This window comes from Agelaius tricolor, unplaced genomic scaffold (assembly GCF_023055355.1).
Source record: "Agelaius tricolor isolate 1412-34295 unplaced genomic scaffold, bAgeTri1.0.p SCAF_3, whole genome shotgun sequence".
NCBI lineage: Eukaryota > Metazoa > Chordata > Aves > Passeriformes > Icteridae > Agelaius > Agelaius tricolor.
Genome location: NW_027269263.1, coordinates 31761859 through 31783469, shown reverse-complemented (window position 1 = coordinate 31783469; position 21611 = coordinate 31761859). Strand labels below are relative to the sequence as shown.

The 21611-nt window shown below is 38.5% G+C and overlaps 2 long non-coding RNA genes across 8 annotated transcripts in view; one reads left to right on the top strand and one right to left on the bottom strand.

Moving 5' to 3' along the window:
- The window catches only part of LOC139588252 (uncharacterized), a 103078-nt gene that overhangs the window by 74189 nt on the left and 7278 nt on the right, over positions 1-21611 (top strand). The gene's annotated exons all lie outside the window — the stretch shown is intronic.
- LOC139588251 (uncharacterized) overlaps positions 413-21611 on the bottom strand; it is a 92556-nt gene continuing 71357 nt past the window's right edge. For 6 of the 7 annotated variants that reach the window (XR_011678597.1, XR_011678602.1, XR_011678598.1 and 3 more), the window contains one exon: positions 413-18624. This is a non-coding gene — a long non-coding RNA (uncharacterized lncRNA). The remainder of the gene's footprint in view (positions 18625-21611) is intronic. The other variant, XR_011678604.1, reaches the window with a different exon arrangement.

Below are 21611 nucleotides of genomic sequence, written 5' to 3'. Positions count from 1 at the left end.
ATCTCAACCTTTTTATTATGATTATTAGTCATATTATAGTAGTAGCAGTAGTAGTTGTAGTAGCAGCCACTAATTTCAACTAAATTTGGCAGAAAACTGAAGCTCTCACAATTTTTTAACTTTGGCAAGTGTTATGGAGCTGTGACACTGTTGCAGTAGGTCCAGTAAATAAAGGCTGATGTTAGCTCACCAAGCAATGCTTGGTCTAAGAAACAGCCTCCATATGCTTTGGTATTTCTTGTACTTTCTAACACAACAATCACCCACAGGGCACTGACCTGTAGGAAGACAGACCATTTGGTTTGGTGGCTGCTGAACTAGAGTTTTAGTTCACGGGGGATGTTGCTCAAAAATTTAATCCTAAACTGTCAATAGAAATACTGCATTTTTGCAATATGTTGTGAAATGGGTGTTTATTTTATTTTATTTTATTTTATACTATTTTATACTATTTTATACTATTTTAATCAACAGTGTATTCATAAGTGACTGGTTGAACAATATGTACAACACTTCCATTCTTTCCTAAGAGAGGAAAGTCAGTTTCCACCTATTTCTTTTCTGTCTGAAGCTCTAACACTGGTTCTGTGGTTATAATTCTATTTCAAATACTGATATACAGAGCTATTCCCATGAAATTCAGCATTAGGAGTGTCGGGGAAAGAAATGGTGAAGAATACAAGATGGTAAGCAAAACTCTTGGTAAGGAGGTTGAGTCTTTAACAGTCTCTAAATGGTGGTAGATGAACTTTAAAGGTTGTGTATGCTTCAGCAGGCAAAAGCTGTGCTTCAACAAACCTTAGACTAAGTGGCACTAATACTAAATGCATATTGCCTACTTCTGTAAAAAGAGCTGTGAAAAAAAACCCTCAAAATCACACTTGCTTAAGGATTTAGGAAAAAAGGTGACTTCTGGGTGAATGAGATTTAAGCATCATATAAATAAGCAAAGTTTTCTGAGGAAACTTGAATCTCCTTAAAAAATTGAATTGACACAGAGGTATCAATAAGTCTTAAACCAACTAAGGACCCCATTGCAATATCTCATTGATAAGGCACTGTGGCTCTATGATATCTTTATTTTTAGGGAATTTCTATGATGACTCAGGTACATTAATGTAAATTACTTCAGTATCATTTTCTCTTTTATGTCTCACAGGAATTGACTCACAATGATAATTAAATACATTTACTCAAGGAAAAAAGTAGGTAAAAACAGAATGATATTCCAGATACATAAAATATTACCCAGTTCTAATAGGAATGCATTTAGCAGCATATGAACCTCATTTACTATGAAGTGTAAGAAGATCTGCAGGTACAGCATTCAGGATTCTTGACAATATCAAGCAATTGTACTTGTAAATCAAGGTACTTTTCTTCTCAATATTCTTTACAAGAAGAACTTTTCAAGAGATGCTGTTTTGATATTTATTTGGGCATTTTTAAAACAAAGCCTCAGGTTGTGAAATCATATTCATGTCACTGCCTTTTTTTCAAATTGACAGCCAGTGCATCTTTTCAACAAGTCTCAGATAGTTTATAGTTAGCTGGCCATGTTAAAGATTTAAACTCTCAGTTAATGTTTGCCCTTCTCAAGTTTTCTACATCTTGCTCTCCTACAGAATCTCTGTACATCCTTTCTCCTGGCAAATGGAGCTAGTGCTGTGCTAAGGTTTCAGCCCTGCTGCCCATCACTTTATTTTTGGATAAACAGAAGCAATTTACCTGGTGGCCAGAAAATGTACACAGTTCAGCTTTGTCAGAAGGAAGATGTGACAGTCAAAAGAACTGCAGTGGCTACAGAAGTACATGCTGTCCTTGGCCATGTGAATTCACAGATCTCCTTTCCTTGCATGTTTTGATAAGTCTATCACAATTCAGGCCCTGCATGTGATGTGGGGCCATAAGACTATTCCTACAGTGTTCAGCTGCTAGCGCTTTGTTAGAATTTCACTTCTAGTTTCTGTTAGTTAGCATCTTTCTTTCATGTCTGTACTGCTGGAAACCCTGAGGCATAGGCCTAAGGCAAAATAATATGCTATCCTTGCTGGAATCAGGAAAGTGAGAATCTCCCAAGTGAAAATAGTTTCCATTTCCTCCCTTTTTTTATCTTTAAGTTTTGTTCTTTTGTCCAATGTTGGTAAACTGTGGCACATACCTAGTATTCAAGTGAAACACCTCCCATCTTTCTGCATTGCTTTTTCCCATTCATTTTGTTTTGTTTCTTCTATTCATTTTGTTTCTTTCTTTAAATCTTCCTTAAGAGGCTTTCAGAAATCCATTTAGTTTGACTCAGTTTGAAATATAAATAGCAGGCAGATCACTCTCCCAAATATCATCTGTGTGACTTTCTTTAGCACTTAAACAGCATCCGGTATATGCCTGGCGCTGCAGACAGGAGAGTCTCTGCAGACTAAGCTGATTTAGACACACGTCATGAGACCAGCGTGGCAGTGATTGCCAGTTTACACAATGAAGAGCTCCTATCGGGTAGTGAAGGAGAAAATTTCGTGATAAATTCCCATGGAGTAGGTCTTAATATAGGTCATGTGTATTTTTACTGTGTTACAAGTTAACTCCTTAATGAGTCCTACAGTAACACTTTTGTCTGGCTGTACCCAAAGATCAGAATTTCCCAGAGGGAAAGGTCTGCATCACCGTTAAAGTACTTGTGGTATCTACCAGACCTTTCATGTAAACACTTTTAAGAGAAAGAAAATGGGCCAATTTAATTACTGGGGGTGTAGCACATTTCACCACTGTTTCTGTTCTATGGCATGTCTTAGTTTACCAAAAATACTACCTGGAGGATAACCTGCGGACTCTTATCTCACTTATGCTTCTGCATGGTTCAAGATGAGGTCACCACCTGTCTTGGAGTTGTAAATCCTGGCCTAAAAGCTCAACCTGTTTGTGTCCGTATTTAGTTTATCTATGCAGATATGGAAAGATTATAGGTAGGACTGATAGCATTCAGGAGGTATTTTTATCAAAAATAAGTGGTTGGAAATGTCACTGACAAATTTTACAACCAGGTAAAATTTCCATCAAATTTCTGCTTTAGCAAGAGATTTAAATTTTAAAAATCCTCTAGCAATGTTTTTTAACAATGCAGTGATGTCTTAGACTTCTTAATTTAATTAAATATAATTAGTTTAATTAAATTAATTAAATATAATTTAATTATATTGCAGGATCTATATAACAAAATCGCATGTGGAAAAAGTTCTACTTTTTTTATATCTTTGAGTAGGAGTGTCTAATTTGGTATTATGCTTCTAGAGAAATGCCTTAGGTTGCAAATGCAAGATGTGGCCGGGGGTGTGTATTCTGTTGCCATCTGTTAGAGGTGGGGCAGTTGTCTTCTGTTAATGAGCCACCTCGTAAAACCAAGTGGGGCAGTTTTCTTTATCTCCTCCACAGCCCATCCTCCCTCCGGGAGGTATCTCCTGTTGATGGGCCACCAAGTCTCACTGCATGACTGATCAAATTACATCATCCCATTGTGGATGCTCCACCCAGGGGGAGGAGCCAAGCATTCCTAACTGGATATAATCTGAGTTGGAATACCACAGGCAGCCTTTTCCCACCAGATTCCCAGGCCCATCTACCCCACCACCAGACCTTCAAAGGAAAACCACCCTTCTAAAGATCACTGCTTCAACAGAACCACATCCATCACCCCAGGAGGGCTGCAGCCAGCCACCCTTTAATCAGACTGCTACCAGCACCCTGACCAAGTGTCAGGTTGTATTCTGACTCTGTCAGTGTTGTTTTGTATTACTGCGCTTTTGAAATTATTTTTACTTTTCATAATAAGTAACTGTTATTCCTACTCCCATATCTTTGCCTGAGAGCCCTTTAATTTCAAAATTGTAATAATTCAGAAAGAGGGAGTTTACATTTTCCATTTCAAGAGAGGCTCCTGCCTTCCTTAGCAGACACCTGTCTTTTCAAACCAAGACAGGGAAACCATCCGTCTTTAAGTCACATTTTTGAACTGGTGAAGCTATCCCTATTAATATGGTTTGATTTGATTAAACTTCAGATTAAAATAGAAAAATAATTTACTTGTTTCAAGAGAGGCTTGAAATACATCATTTTCCTGTTCCTTTGTGACATCAGCAAGCCATGCTCAGCTGCCTGAAACTCTTTGTAGAAGTCAAGTTTGAGTTTTGCCCTCAGCTGTCTAGATTAAAGAGGCTGAAGATCCATGAGTACAGGAACTGGCAGATGTTCACTTCCACAATAGCTTGGTCCAGTTAGCTCTTCATTTTTCAGTGTAGGAGATACATTTGCTCTCAATTTTCCAATGGTCACACTAAAGTGCTTGCATGAAGATTTATTATGTTGTTAAAAAAAGACTTGACTTTCTTTACAAGATAGATCCACAGGTAAAATGAATGTTGTTTTTTAAATTTTCTTTCTTCATGTCAACTTTTGTCCTCAGAATTCAGAAGTTGTTTTTTATGTAGCCTTTTTACTTCCCTTGGAGGATGTTATGCTTAAATGAGCCTTATCATTCCAGTGACTATATCTTTAAACCGAGGTGTAAGGAAGAGATACTGCAGCACCTTTGAATTTTAGAAGTGTAGTATATGCTACAGTTCAGGTTGGAAAAAATGTAAGTGTGCTATCTCCTAGAAGCCATTTCAATCACAGAACTTTATTAAAAGTGTTCTTTTTTCTGATCATTATGCACTGCATCAGAAATATAGTTTTTTATCAGTATTAATGTTTGCTACAAGCAGGTGAAGCAAGAAAATATATAAATAAAGTGGCATAAAGTAGGATTAAGTGGAATCACTCCTCAAGGATTATCAGAGCACCTTATATCTCATAGAGCCTTATATCATCATATCATGTGGAAACAGCTTCTATTTTATGAGATTCTTTTTAATTCCTAACCCTTGCCCTTCTTCATTACAGCAGACTTTTTTGCTTGATATTAGTATTTTAACCACTTAGTAGCTTAAATTTAGCCATTTAGCCATTTAGCCTTATGAGGCACTCAACTTCATACATTTTTTTAAAACATAATTTAATTATTAACTACTACACCACTGTTTCACTTTTACATTTAAATAATATTTTCAATTTTCTTGCCAATTCAGGTGAATTAGTAAAGGTCTTTAAACATGACACAGTTATTTTTGTCTCTTTGCACTGATGTCTGTTAATGGGCCTTTTAACAGCAAGGTGTTGCAATGTGTCCTGCATATTCAAGATGATAAATGCAAGAAGATACTCAGAAGATCATCTGGAAGAAGTATCAAATATATGTCAATGCATATACCATTTTTGATTTAATAATTTTTGCCCAAGACGAGTGGTTTTTCATTGTTGTCTTGATGTCTAAGCAGGAGAATATCAAACCCATTTATTTGTCTGAGTCTGTGACATTAAAAATCAGTTGTGACTATTTAAAAAGTGTTGAGATATAGTTGATAACTGGAGCTGGTTGAGCAGAGGCTTGCAAGGTAACCATCTGCCCAGCATGGTAGAGAATTCTCAAACTGCATCATCAAGGTAAATCTTAGTTTATCCAAGATTGATCACAGCTTAAGTCTAGATATAATGGAAGTGCTCTGTGTAGCACATCATAATGGTTTATCTTTGTACTCAATTGTCTAATATGCATCTGGCTGAGAGTAGAAAAAAAAGGCTGTATGTCTCTATACTAGATCACTATCCTGAGTTCAAAGCACTCCTTTCTGATAGAAGATTCTGATCCTTAAAGAACCATCCATCTGCCCAAAGATCAGTTGCCAATAACGTGATTTCCAAAAAAGTCCAATGCTGACACTTCCCTAAGAAATTTCTTGGCTTTCTTACCACTTCTTACAGGTAATTTCCACCACCCTTACAGGTAATTTCTCTCCAAATGCTCAGCCTAAGGCCTTGCTTTACATTTATGAGGGGTTTTTTTCCTATTATGCCTTCTCAGAGCAATGAAGACGAGTTATGAGGACTAGATGAAATGTTCAACAATTCTCATCATTGCTATTTCCATTGGGAAGCTTCCACCTGGTCAAGCTCTGTCCAGCAGGATAAACAAAGACAATTACAATGTCAGTGTTTTCTAAATAGCCACTTTTGCAGAAAATGGCTTTCCTTTTATCTAATAAAAGTGCAATTGAATGTAATTTTGTTCTTTTAAGTAAATGGTTCTCTAAAAGAGATACAATTACAAAATTACAACTCGATCTGTAAAAAGACAATGCTCAAGTTCCAAGAAGTAGATCCTGGATTATCTTGTGAGTTCTTCAAAACAGTCTTCCAAGTGCCACTGCTTAATAACAACTGATAGTTGCACTCTTTGTACATAAACTTAGTCCTTTAAGATTTGCAGCATAAGACAGCCATCTTGTCTTCTTTTGTTGTTAGTGGAAAATAGAGGGACTGGATTGCCTTATGGCTGCTCCTGACTACAGATAAAACCTAGACAACCATCTATGACTGGCCAGCATATTTTTTATCTTTCACTAAAAGAAGCTTTTTAAAATCAATCCTATGTGTAAAGTTACCATCCTCTGGTGAATCTTGGGAGGAATCCAGCTGTTCCTCCAACTCCTACAAAACTCCAGAGTCTCTCCAGATGAAAGTCTTCTTTCTTTGTTGAAAGAAGACTTTTGTCCAATCCTGTAGATGTCATAGCCATTTCACTCTCCTTGTTAGTTCCTACTCAGATCATATGAATCTTTATTAAAGGTCTACACAACTCACCATGAAATTAATTGAAAGTTTCTCTCTGATTTCACAAGGCTCTGAACTAAGCCTTTTTCCTTGCACTGTAGGATTTTTCTAGTCTTCTCTCTTTTCTAGTCAACTCTCTAAACTCGATGATCAGCTCCTGATTCAAACAGCTGCCAAATATCCTGCTGGGCACTAAGTAACTGCTGCTAATTTCCCATTGCATAGATAATGAAGCCTGACATACATACAACACAGCACGTGAGATTCAATTTCAGCTTTCTAAACTATACTAAATGGAGACATTAGCTGTAAATTCACAGTTTATTTTCTTTGATTTCTGAGTAGATAGAGCTTAAAGCTACCACAAATCCTTCATGTGTATCTTCTTTACGCACAGCTGATTTCTCCCATATTCCATTATTAATAAGAGCATTCAGGAGTGTTACTATCATTCACAGACATGTGCTCTGTGCCAAAATACTTTTTTACCCACATGTTGTAATGTTTGTTATGGCAGGGTGTAAGAGTCTGGGGAGAAAAAACACTTCAAGGCACAGGATCTGCTCTTGCTTGCAGGAATAGGTTAGAGGTACTTGTATAAACAAGACCAGAGAATTGTCTGCCACATCTTTTCTCATTGTGGTGCTCTTCAACTACTTGAGGGCCCAGATCAGTTTTGTGCAATGGCTCTGCTGTCATTTCTCGGGAGGTTACAATAGGAAGCTGTTGCCTGCCTCATGAAGCTCCCAGTTGCTCTGTCATGTAGCCAATGCCAGTGTTTCCCACATGAGTCTGGGCTGCTATTCCAAGGCTCCTCTCTGCTGCCTTCATGACAGATGGTGCACAGCTCTGCAGCGGCCACAGCCAAAAGTAACTCGTGGAGGTGTGATTCCACCCTAAAGATTTTCCAGCATTGCTGCTCAGAAAAACTGCAGTGACAGGAAGCGACAGTTAAAAATTCTATTATGCACCTAGAAGCATTTATTGACCCCTCATTGAACACAGAGATGGAGTGCCAGTTTGCATTACCTGAGCATCCTGAATTTCTGCTGCATCAAAGCTAACATGTTACATTCTGGCTTGCCAAGCTGGTCTGGGGAACAGCTGTAATGTTGTGGAGTCTTTAACAGTCCTTGGAACCACACACCTCTGAGCAGCTGCAGGGTCAGGAAACGGGCTAACAGTGAGGGCTTGTCATCTGGGGCCAGTGGAAAAGGGCAAGAGCAGCAGTGCAGCCAGGTGGGCTGTGTGAGTCTGGTGGCAGCTCCTCAGTAGCACAGTCTCCTGGCCCTTGCCTGCTCGTGGCTGGCTCACAGCTGACTTAGGGACGTACACGAGCATTGCACGGCAAATGTGGAAGAGCCTTGTCTGATATGGAGCCTGCAGAAAGCCCAGATTTAAGGCAGTCTTAAGAAAAGAGAAGATGGTGCAGACCTGAGAGTAAAAGTATTATGTGAGTTCTTAGGAGGCATAAAGAAAACTCTAGCATAAGGACAATTAATTGAAGCAAGAGAGATTTATTTTTAAATTGGCTACCTATTCCCCAAGAAAATTAAGGCCACAAGTAGTTCTACTGGGATCCAATAAAGGGGAACGACAGTTTTTAATACACACTTCTTTAAAAATAACACCAAAATAGAACTTCTGGGGAAAAAATTAGCATGCATCTCACCTTAGTGACCTAATAGTGATAATGATCATTATAAAATTAGGTCTACAAAGGCATATTTGGGGCTCTTTGGATACTATAAACATTTAGGCTCCTCAGCAACAGGATCCATACTAGCAGTCATATCCTAAAATAATGTAGGCTAGCAACCTATGGCATTTGCATAAAAACATCTTAGAGCTGAAAACAGGCATTGAATTTTCAGAGTCAGTTCAGTTAAGTCAATAAATTGACTTTAACTCTCCTCCTTTCTCATCCAGGCTCTAGCTGGCTTCACTTCCCCACTGATGTTCTTCACTTCTGTGATTTCTCAACTTGAGGCAGTATGATTGCTTGTTGACAGTGAATGTACTATATAATGTGTGTACCTCTAAATTGCTTTCAAGCTGATAATTCTTTCTAATAAGCTTTGAGGCACTGCTCAGCATGTTAAATGTTTCTATTCTTTTTTATGGAATTAAAAACCATTGCCAATATTTTTTTTCCATGTTTAAATCTTCTTGCCCCTAATCAGCTGGAAGAGGGAGAGGACTTATGCTACAGGTGCACAATTCTGAGCACAGCTGTCTCTCCTGACTGTTTATGAAGGCTTGTCATCGAAAACAAGACCACTGCCAACCTAGCTTGTAACAGGAAAATATGTATTCACTGATTATTATTTTTGTTTGGGTTTTATTCCTCTGTAAAATAAAAATGCAGATGTAGAGCTCTATGTGTTGTTGGTACTGGTGCCCCATAGGTCTTGTCACAGTAAATTAAAAGAAAATAGATATTTGCTAATTTGTGGTTAGAAAAAAAATTAAAATTAAAAAAAGGCATTAAAGTGATAGTCCCTTCATAAGTCTGGCAACAACAGGGAAAAACAACTTCACAGCCTGATGTTGTTGCAGCTTGGCAGCCAAATGGGTTTGTGTAGGCTGCTGTTGGCAGCAGTTTTCATTAGCTTAGGGCCCCCTTTCTGGAAAGACAGAGCTGAGCTGCCACACACAGTTGTCCAGTCTGTGCAAGCAGGACTCACTTGTACACTGTCCTGCAGAGCAGCCCCCTTGAGCACCTCCCATCTGCCTGCCTTTAAGTGCAATTCTCTTATCATTACGACATCTTTCTTAAATATCTGGGTTTTAATTTATACGTTTGCTTTAAGCTAAATTTCCTGTTATATTAAAATAATAATTAATAATCATGGCAGAACTTCTCAGCAAGGAGAACTGAGTCACATTTCTGTATACTTTGAATAAATGCCACCATTGCTACAAACTGCTGATTGGAATAGAGCATTTTTTTTAATTATTATTAATATTTCTGCGTTACCTAATAAGCTAATATGCAAAGCTAATATAGGATCACTGTAATGTTTATTGATTACCTTTGGTAAATCCCACAAATGAGAAGGCACTTGCAGAAAAAGAAATCAGCACAACTATGGATCAGATTATTGCTATCCTTCTGGGGCATCTGGTCCCATTACTGCAATAAGATTGGAAGGATTTAGCTCTTTTTCTTTCTGACTCCCTGAAAAGAAATATGACGTTATGAATTCTTCCCTGAGAGACAAAATAGAAGGAATTAATCACATCATCATGAAAAGAGAATTCTTTTCAAGTAACAACCATTAGTAGAAAATATTTTAAAACGTTTTTTAGAAAAAAAGTATTCTTATTGATGTTGTACTGATTATATTTCAGCAAACACTTTCTATATGATGATGTTTTAAAAATTCGATCTTTTCAGAACTCTGGAGATGAACCTTGTGAAGATTCAGAATTTTTCAGCATCCAGAAAGACTCCTGGATAAATTGTGTATAAGGAATAATGTGTAACTTTAGTATTTTCCTCTTACAAAACTTTTCTCAACATTTCTGTACTAAGACAAATTTTTCAGTGCAGCTAGAATTTGGACTGGAAGGAATAAAGTTTTGGAACTTGAAGGGATAAACTTTCAGGATGCAGTGATGTTTGCTCTGTTATTGTATATGTCCCAACAATGTGGGTTTTTTACTCTGTAGATGAGAGTTTGAAGGCTCTCCAGAAAATAAATCTTATTTGCTATTTTATTGTCAGTGCCTCCTGAGAAGGAAGCTTTATTCAATCAATAGAAGAAAAGATCACTACAGCATCTTACCATGCTGGCAGCAATGTTTTAAGAAAACAACTAGATCAACACCTTAGGTGATAGAAATTAATTTGTGTGAGCAAGAAATTGCCCCCATTGTGCAGCTGAGGAGCTTTACTCTGGCAATTCTTTGTTTTGCTTCTGAATTGTGGTGGGTTTTTTGAAATTTGGAGGGGGTTGGTTATATTGGAGTCCATTTTTCTTAGCTCTGTATCTTGATGTGGTATATCCAGTTCAGCACAGTCCAGTACTTTGTGTGACACAGCTGAGGACTTTTCCTGGCATTGTCCTAAATATTTCATTTGTGGCTCTAAACTCAATGTGGCTATGTCAAAGTTAGGACCAGGCAAACAAATATGTCATATGTCCATCTCCTGTCTCTGCATTATTTAAATAGCAGTGGAATTCTGTCTCAATTTACTTCCTCTTTGGCTTAACTCGTATGTATTTAGCACTTCTAATATTTCCATAAGTCTGTTTTGCAAGTGAACTATCACTTTTGTTTTGCTACCCTGGATTTCTTTCAATCTTTCCCTGTCTCTTGTGTAATGAGATGTCCAGAACTGCTGCAGGTGTAGTTGTATTTATTGCCCTACATAGATGAAATACCGTCTGTAGATTGAATGCTATTTAAAAAGCTGTGGATTTTCTGCTATCAAACTGCATTGCAAAAGAATTTCTTGATTGCCTCAACATTATGACTAGGTCTCTTTCTGTATGTTCAACAGTGAGGTGTTAATTTTGATTTTTTAATTTTTTTTTATTAATGGAAACAACTGAAGAAACATAGCCTTTTCATTCCCATAGAAGCCTGAGGCAGCTAAATTGATTAAGTAGCTCCCTATTACTTGGTGAGGTTAAGTAAGATGTGCCCAGTATGAAATCTATAAAAATCAAGCTATAGCCTAAGTGACGTGGAAGTGGACTGAAGAGAAAGTGAATATGATTCTGTGAAAGAAAGACATTTCAGTCCATGCTCACACCTTCTGGTACATATAAATGACAAATGCAACTCCTTCTTGAATTGACTCATTATGTAGAAGGCAGAACTAATGCAGATCTAACTTGTATATTAGGCATGCCTTACATAAGGCAAGCAGAGGCATCTCTCTGACATTAAAAAGAGCACATTAAAAGATCTGAAGGAGTAGTGGTCAAAAAATTGCAGTCAAGAATGTTATTTTTCTCTCAGAAAATATGACATCTTTAAAATTCAGCAGCTCCTGTAATGTCTGTCAATGTGTCTGTTTATTTTGAGGAAGAAAAAGATGAAATGTTGCTTTTTGGAAAGGTGAAAACCTTTCCTTTTCAAGCACACCTGGAATGCTTTGATTGTTTCAAGGCTCACATTCTTACTTTGCAAAAAACAAAAATGTGTAGATCAGTATGCTCTAAAATTGATAGCATATTTACATTTATTTACTTTAATAGACTAACCAAAAGAAATCTATTTAGGGGTGTCTAAAACATATACTTCACTTGATGCTGCTGGCTCTATGATTTAAAAAGTCATGTAGAAGATTTTATTTCTCTTTACTATTAGAACAGCATTTTGAAGGGATAGAAATAGGATATTGGATATTGAGCTACCTTTGAAACACTGAACATAGTGTACAAGGTCAATATAGCAAAAAGCTAGGTTAGGTCACACACAGATGCAAGAACACCATCCCAGATACCAATATTAGTACACAAGCTGGGCTCAGCTGTTCTATTTCAAACACCAGCTCAGATAATTCAGCTCAATAGGGACAAGTTTTATAGTAACTCTTTTATTGCAATCTTCCTTCAGAGCTAGTGACATACGTAAAATCAAAGCTCCATTGAAGAGTGAAGCTCTGCCTCTGACTTTAACCTGTGTCTTTGTCAGAACCTTGTACGAGACCAAATGAGTCAGCAACCTCCTGTTCTTTGTGGAAAAATTCTAAAAGAATTTTTGAAGGATTTTCCTCTAAGGAGGTTCATTTGCATCTAATGAAAACATATGGTTTTGGCAGCACCAATCTCTAAGGAATGCAGTCAACCTTTCTTTTATTTTCCTCCTTTAGAAAGCAACAGCGTAAGTAGTGAGCTCACTACCAGTAAATCACCAAGTAGCATGAAGTATTCCAAATGTAATCATAACTATCCTCACTTGAAGAAGACTTGGAATGAAGTGAATCATAACTGCACTTCATAACAAAGATAATATTGTGAAAATGTTCCTATTCAGAAGCAATGAGTCATGCTACAATGACCGCCACTTAATCATTCTGACTAAACAGAGATCAACATTTACAACTGAATGTGTTACATTTTGAAATATTTTGGAGAGATAAATATGGCAAAGTATAAGAAGTTGTAAAAGCTACCACTGTATATTAATTCATGCGACCTAAAAGCTACTAGTTTTACTTGCAAAAACTGTGGTAAGTGAACTGTGAAAGGCACTTACTATTTCAAAAATGTCTTGAAAACATTTTTCAGTATCAAGAATAATTCACTTCACCTTTTAACACACTGTTTATTTTCCTTTCACAGAAGGTTAATGCGACAATAATCTTCTGGTATAGTTGAGAATAAAGACAGCATGGATGATCTCAAAAGGAGAACTTTGCTTTTTCCCTTAATGTAACTTAGTATTCAAAATAATATTAAGTTTGCCAATGACACTAAATTGGGAGGAGCTATCAATTCCCTTGAGAACAAAGAGGCCCTGCAGAGAGACCTTCACAAATCAGAGAGATGGGCAATCACCAACCATATGAAGTTTAACATGGAAAAGTGTTCATTCATTCAGCACTTGGGATGAGGCAACTCTGGTTGTGTGCATAGACTGGGGAATGAGAGGTCAGAGCAGCTTTATGGAAAGGGACCAGGGGGTCCTGGTCAATGGCAAGTTGAACCTGAGTCAGCAGTGCCCTGGCAGCCAGTAGGACCAGCCTTGTCCTGGGGTGCATCAGGCACAGCATCATAGCTCGGCAAGGGAGGGGATTGTCCTGCTCTGCTCTGCACTGGAGTGGCCTCACCTTGAATATCGTGTGAAGTTTTGGTCACCACCATATAAGAAAGATGTTAAATTATTAGAGAGTGCCCAAAGGTGAACAAGAAGGATGGTGAAGGGCTTTGAGGTAAATCTGTGTGAGGAGTGGCTGAGGACACTTGATTTGCTCAGCAGGAGATTGAGGGGACACCTCACTGCACTTTTCAACATACTCACAAGGGAAGTGGAAGGGCAGGTAGTGACCTCTTCATGACCAGTGATAGGACTCAACGAAATGGCCTGAAGTATGGGAAAAGCAGGGCACTCCTGACGTCCGGGTGAGGAATGATGAGGAGGACTCCACAATATCAGAGTGGAGTCTGATATTATTATTATTATTATACTATATTATTCCATACTATATTGCACTGAATCTGCACCAAACACTCAACTGCCTAGAATCTCGTGACTGTCAGCCCGACACACAGACATATGGTTTCAATTGGTCAATAAATCAAAACACTCACACCAGAATCCAATTACCAATTCCCTTCAGGTAAACAATCTTCCACAATGCATTCCACCTGTGAACAACAAGAGGCGCAGCAATTGAGATAAGAATTGTTTTTTCTTTCTCTGAGGTTCAGAGAATCTGAATCCCAGAAAATATCCTTGGGAAGTTGTTCCTTGCCTTTCTCTGTGAAGAGAAATGTGGCTACACCTGAAGTTGTTTCAGGGGAGGTTTAGGTTGGATAAAAGGAAAAGGCTTTTCACCAAGAGGGTGTTTGAGCACTTGCATCTATGCAAAGTGGTCACAGCACCAAGCCTGTCTGAGTTCAAGAAGCATTTGGATAATGCTTTTTAGGTACATGGTGTGACTCCTGGGGTGTCCTGTGCAGGACCAGCTTTTGGACTTCATGAATTTTGCAGGTGCCTTCCAACTCAGCATATTCTATGAGTCTATGACTTTTCTATACTTTTGACTTTTTTCTGACTGTTGATAAAAACCTATTATGGAGTGGCAGCTTGCTATTAAATGGCCCTTTAAAGGACTGGTTTATAATCCCATATCTAAGGACCTTGTATTCCTCTTGGTCTAGTATAAATTTAATATCTTCCCCTTAAAAACTCACAAAAAATAATTTTTAAAAAATCAAGTTTAAAAGTAAAAATCTCAAGCCCTTTTGTTTTTCCCCTACTGTCAAACACTGAACAGCCCTCGTTGTAACAGCAAGTTGTGGTGTCCTGGGCTGTGTTAGAAGTGTTACCAGTGGGTCAAGGGAGATTATCCTTTTGCTCTACTCAACACTGGGGAAGCTGCACTTGGAGTTCTGAGTTCATTGCTGAGCTCTCCAATGCAAGTGAGACTTGGACATAGAGCAAGGACTCAAGTGCATCACCACTAGGAAGATTAATATACTCAAACTGGAGCATGTCTCATATCAAGAAAGGCTGAGAATATGAACCATTCAGGCTGGAGAAAACTCATAAGGACTTTCTCAATGTGTGTAAATACCTGAAGGTATACAGAAGAAGAAGCCAGGCTCTTTTCAGTGGTGGCAAGCGACAGGACCAGAACAAAGGTCCTGTCAATGGGCACAAAGTGAAATACAGGAATTTCCTTGTGAGGGTGGCCAAGTACTGGCACAGGTTGCCTAGAGATGTTGTGGAGATATTCATCATTGGAAGTATTAAAAAATTATCTGGATATGTTCTTGGACAAAGGGTTGTTGGTGTCCCTGCTTGAGCAAAGGTGCTGGACCAGATGGCCTCCACAGGTCCTTTCAAACCTCAACCATTCTGTGACTCTGTGATCTCTTCTGAGTATCTGAGTATTGGTGGTGATCAGAATTGCTAGTGTTTGAGTGAAACAAGAAGCACTGAACTCCATTCTAAATTTATATTGGATCATTAATAAGCTTCATCAACTTTGGAGAGTGATTTTTTCCTGAACTCTGCTGTTCCTGTACATCTGACACAACTTCTGCACACAATGCTTTCAAACTTCTGGCTTAGTCCATGTATTCCCCCTTTGACCATGGTGAATCTTCTGCAGAGCTATTTCTAATTTATTGTCCACCTCCAAGTTCTTTTACTGATATCGTATCCATCTGGTGGTGCTGTGATGATACCATTATGTCTCCTGCTGAACACTATTCTCTTGCTTCTTTGTAGCATCCTGTCTGTATCCATCCTTTGAGGCAGGGAACATCTGGTTTTTATACACTGATTAACCTTGAATGGAGACTCCAGGGCTCTCAGGTAATACAAACAGATGATGACGATAGCAATACAATGTGAGGCTCCAGCCTAGCATATTGATTTCACCTACATATGAATATCAAGTTTTGGAATAAAATATGGTGCTTCAAAATCTGTTTTTAAACTGTTAAATATTTCCCTGGAACAATTATTTCATCTTTGCTTTTCTAGCTAGTCCAAAATTGAGATTTTGAATAATTTCCTGTTCAGATAGCACTGTAATTTATACCTACTAGATGGAATTAAAGAATACTTTCTATAGGAAAGTGGAGCACAAAAATATTTCCATAGATTGTGAGAGGAAAGTTTTGCTTAGAGGTACAGAAAGCCTCTAAGCTTTTTTTCTTTTTCCTTCATAAAAAATAAGAACAATGACTTTTTTTACACAAAGATGCCATCAAAACCATTTACACAATTGTGCAGGCCTTCTATCCTTGAATAAAATACAGTGGAAGGAAGTCAATAAAGGAATCAAATTTTAAAACATCAAGGAATTTATAACGGTTTTTAAGAGCAAAGGAGGTCATATCCTTTTAGAGAATATCAATTCTAGATGTCAAGGATACAACATCTTTTTAATCATTCTTTTTCTCACCGATTTTGTTGGGCCTTTCTTACTCTAGATGTAACAATTTTAGATCCCTAGTGAAAGCAAATGGAAGAACTCGGATGATGCCAAATGTAAACTTGAGGAAAAAAACTAAAACTGACTGCAGCTGGATAAATCCTCTTCCTTAGTGTTAATTCAGATGAACAGTAGGTATTATCTTTTTAAAGACAGTTTAAGCACTGCATGGTGCATTCCCTTTCTAGAAAGAGGAGTAGATCATTGTAAAGTAGGACTTGAATAGGGTCGTTGGTTCCTAACTTGGTTCCTAACTTCAGTCTCAGTGAGAAAACCTATTCAAACTTTACATTTGTACAATTTTCCTGCTATCAGGGAAAAATGAAGACTGTTAATAATGTGGAAGAGCAAGATAGCTAGCACTACTGCTGGCTGCTATTTTTTCACTGTACAATAAAACAGGTATTGTTTTTGTCCTCTCCTAAAATCCCTTCTGCTTGGGGTCATAGCCAGGCCCTGCAGCCAGTACACTCTCATGCATCATACCAGCACATTTTGCTGTGCCACCAGCTACTCCCACCCATCCACAGCTCCTGTTAGAACAGCTCTGCATTTTCAGCAGGGCAATATGCCCTGGGACAGGTAGGCTTCCCAGTAAACAGAATAGCCAAGATGCCCCTCTGAAAACAGCAAGCTGGAAACCAGCCCCTTTCAATGGGAGGTGTTTAGGCAGCTCAGCTGAATGGAATGAGCACACTGGCTCTCTTTGAGAGGTTTATGCAGCCAGTTGTATATCCAGAAGTGGAAGGTCTGCCTTGGTTTAGTGGCTGCTAACAGTGGAGGAAGTCTGCCTTGAAAGTGGTTTTTGTGTCAATGGTGTGTGGTGGGTAGACTCCAGCTGGATGTCAGGTGCCCACCAAAGTTGCTATATCTCTTTCCTCCTCAGTTGGACAGAAAATATAATGAAAGACTCCTGGACTGAGAAAAGGACAGGGAGAGACCTTTCATCATTACCATCATAGGCAAGACAGACTCAGCTTGGGCAAATTAATCTATTACCAATCAAATCAGAGTAGGGTAACAAAAACAGAAACTAAATCCTAAACTGTCCACTCCTCCCTTCTTCCCAGGTTTAACCTCAGTCCAGATTTTGTCTATCTCCTTCTCCCCAGTGGAGCAGGAGAATGAGGAATCAGGGCTGTGATCAACCCATCACACTGTCTCTGCTGCTCCCTCCTCCTCAGGGATGGACTCCTCACACTCTTCGTCTGCTCCAGTGTGGGGTCCCTCCAACAGGAGACAGTCTCCACAAACTTTCCAAATGTAAATCCTTCCCAGGGTTTCAGCTCTTCTGCTCCAGCATGGTCCCTCCCTCAGGGTGCAGTCCTTCAGGAGCACACTGCTCCACAGTGGCTTCTCCATGGGGTCACCAGTCCTGCCAGCAAACCTGCTCAGTGCGGGCTCCTCTCTCCATGAGGCCACAGCTCCTGCCAGGACCCTGCTCCAGCACAGGCTTCCCACAGGGTCACAGCCCCCTCCAGGCCTCCACCTGCCCCAGTGTGGGTGCTCCCCAGGCTGCAGGTGGATCTCTGTTCCTCCATGGACCTCCATGGACTGCAGGGTCCCATCCTGCCTTACCATGGGCTGCACCACCGGCGGCAGGGAAATCTCTGCTCTAGCAGCTGGAGCACCTCCTACCCCTCCTTCTGCACCGACCTTGGTGTCTGCAGTGCCGTTCCTCCTGCGTATTCTCACTCCTCTCTCTGGCTGCTGTTCCAGAAGTTCTCCCCTTTCTTAAATCTGTAATCCCAGAGGCACTACCACCATTGCTGATGGGCTTGGCCTTGGCCAGCAGCAGGTCCATCCTGGAGCTGGCTGGAATTGTCTTTGTTGCCCATGGGGGAATCTTCTGGAAGTTTCTCACAGAAGCCACCCCTGTGGCTCCCTCATTACCGAAACCTTGTCGCACAAGAGCTCCTGCAGCAAACACAGGGACCAGCACTGGATGCCTGCCTGCCTCATCTGGGTCCTGCAGGCACTGTGGGGCAGGTGCCTGCCACAGCTGAGGAGCCTGAATGTCTCCCACCCCTCCTGGCAGACTGAGTTCTGGCTGACACCAACAGAGACAGCCTAGGAGGAGACTGGGAATGCCATCAGTAACTCTGATAGCAAGGTTAGACAATGGTGACTGGCACTCAAAGCAAACCAAAGATAGATGCAAACCAACCCAGTTAAATTAGCAGGTCTTTAACTCCATGTTCCCTCTGCTCTCTGAAGTGGTGGCTGTGGCTCCAACGTGAGCTGGTCACTTGGAAAGTGTTTGTCTTTGCGTAGAAGATCAGTGTACAGCATGCCTACAGGAAACAAAAATTGAGAGTTATAAGTCATCAAGACAGGTGTTATTTTCTGACGGGAATACAGTGATCTAGTTTATTTACAGCCAGTCATAACAGCAAAAGAGCAGAACATAAATCTTGAAAAGGGTGTCAAAGGTGGAAAGACAGCTGTGGAAGAACATACATGCCAGGAGAAAGGAAAGCATTGGAGACTGTGATTATTCTTGCCTTATTTATCCCTACATATTTTAGATACATTATTAATTAAAATGATACGAGTGTGATAGCATGTCTTCTGTTCTGCAGATGGGTTGTCAGGAAATGGAAAGTCTGAACCTTCTTGGTGTAGATATGCTGTAGCAAAATTTAACATATAGGAAAAGAAATTGTGAAGAAAAGAGTCAGCAAGGATCACACACTTCAGTAGAAGATGGCCCAAATTCAAACTCCTTTTAAGTGTTTACATCATGCTTTTGTTTTGTATTTCTGCTGGCTATCATCTAGGTTGTACACCATCTGAATTCATAGAGATGAAAATCCCCCTTTAAAGGCAACCAGACTTTTCATTATATGAGTTACACATCAAAAATAGATTAAATAAAATAGAATGTCCATGAACACATCCTATCTTCCCTTCATCTAACCACAGCAGTAATGACTCATTTTTATGACACAGATGATATTGATACCAATAAACTATTACTTCTGGTTCTTAATTTTGATTCTTAATCCAATTAATTAAACTTCTTTTTAATAGTTATACATTCTATTCATGGTTACCATGGAGAGTGAAAGTACACAGTGTAACATCAGTTCTGAATCTATTAATATGAAATTATCAGTTTGGTTATGTTTCAGCTATTTTACCAGTAATAACTATGAAAATGAAGAGAACCATGATGTTTATATGATCATTATGTGCTTTTAACCATAAATGATATGGCAGCGATGTGATTTCTTGACATTTATTAGGAGATTCTGTTCAATATCATACAGAATTTGTAACCCAAAAATGAAAAAAAACCTATTTGTATCCAGAACACTCTCATCCACTATGTTAAGAATAACAGACAGACCTGACTGAGTCCTGGTCTCAGCCAGGACTCAGTCAGTCAGAATGTTTTTATCTCTTCGCTCTGCAAAGAGACCACATTGCTGAAAAAGAAATTTTTTTCACAGACAAGTGGATCCAAACTTTTCCACCTTCACAGTGCCCAAAAGCTGCCATTATTGGAAAGGAGGTGATCCCTGCCATTTGTATGATATCATGGTAATTTGTCAAGTTGCATCAGGTGACTTTGAAATTCCCCTGTCCTGTGAAGACCAAACAGCTGCTGATGGGCTCTTGTAAATCTGAGCTACAGCTGTAAATGAATTTTTAACATTTAGATACCAAATAGAATACCTATTGGCAAAGAATTTTTTTGTTTTGTCTTAAAAAATGTGCATTTGTATTCCATCAGGTTGAAGCAAAATTTGCTGAAGTGATTTTCTTTGTTTTTGCATATCTGTTTTTAAGAGAAGTCTCTCTTTAAGAGAATCTATGATCTTGAAAGTTTTGAAATACACAAAAATAAATGAGTAAAGGAAATTAAACCCTTGCAAAAAGGAAATGGAAAAGCTTATCAAGTATCTGTCCAATTTTGAATATTAGACTTTTTTATCAATAGTCAATGAAGAAGTTACAAATATCTAAGAGCCACTGATAGCTATTGATATTTATATACAGATCTATGGAAACTGTAATAATGCTAAATATACTATGAACTGATCCTTTTCAAACGGCAATTTAATGCACATTCCAGAACATTCTACTCTAAGGAACAGTTCATCCATAGGGAAAGCAGAATATATTTCATAAGGTAAAGTTGCAGTTATGGTGCACCTGTGGTTTTCTCCCTTCCCCCTTTAGACAGGAATATGCTACAGAAAGCAGCTAGGTAGGGCCAATGTGATTTCACAGAGAAAAGTATTTCTCATGGATGTCAAGATAACAGTTGCTACTATCAGCACTCATGGAGAGAGATCAGAGGACTCTCAGGATATATTCGCAATCTATCTTGAATGCATATGTTTTTTAGGGTTTTGTCTGTTTTTCTTTTTAATGTAATATTATTTAAATTTTATATGTATATATAATTATAAGATTTTAATATTTTAAAATAAGAATCTCACTCAAGTAATATTTCTCTTTGTCTTCCTCTTATGAGGAAAAGAAGTGGCTATAGTAACATTGTTTCTACATCTTTGTAGAAATTATTTTTTGACATAATACTATTTTTAAATTTTAACATCATATTCTTCTTATATTGACTTGAATACAGACACATGACTGCCGACTTTTCACAGCTTTTAGATGACAAAATCCCTTTACATTTTCTCCCTCTCATTGAATCAAACCTTATCCTCCTAAGCAGCAGGAATGAAAGTCTTCAGAGCAAAGAGTTGAATATTGCTAAACTAGTAGCCATGAAAATTGATTCTATAATGCATTCCAAAATTACATGATCTTCCATGTTATTGTGGGCCACCTCAAAAGTTTATACAGACAGACAAGATAGAAAGTCACATGATGAGTGAAAAGATTCAGTAAAATATGACAAGGAAATTGCTTAGATTTAAATATGAGCATTCACAAGAAGAGAGGAGATGTGTTACATCAGTCAGTGTTTTAATTCTCAATAGATTGTAGAGTGATTATCTCCTTTTCTAAAGAAGCACTAAATCCACCAAAAATCAAATTTCTTAAATGGCTTAGCAGTAATTTAGGAGAAATATTGCACACAATTTCATTTGATGGATAAAATATGGGGCTCGAAGTTAAATTATATGAGGGAGCATCCATAAATATTCTGGTAACTTGACTGGACATTAGGTGAAGTTCAGTGACAGACAGTGTTCATAAAAACTCAAATAACAGCCTGACTAACTTCCAGCTCTGGAAAAAAGAAAAAAAGAAAAGGAAAAAAATTAAAGTGGGAAATAGCCCAAAGTTTAATTATTTT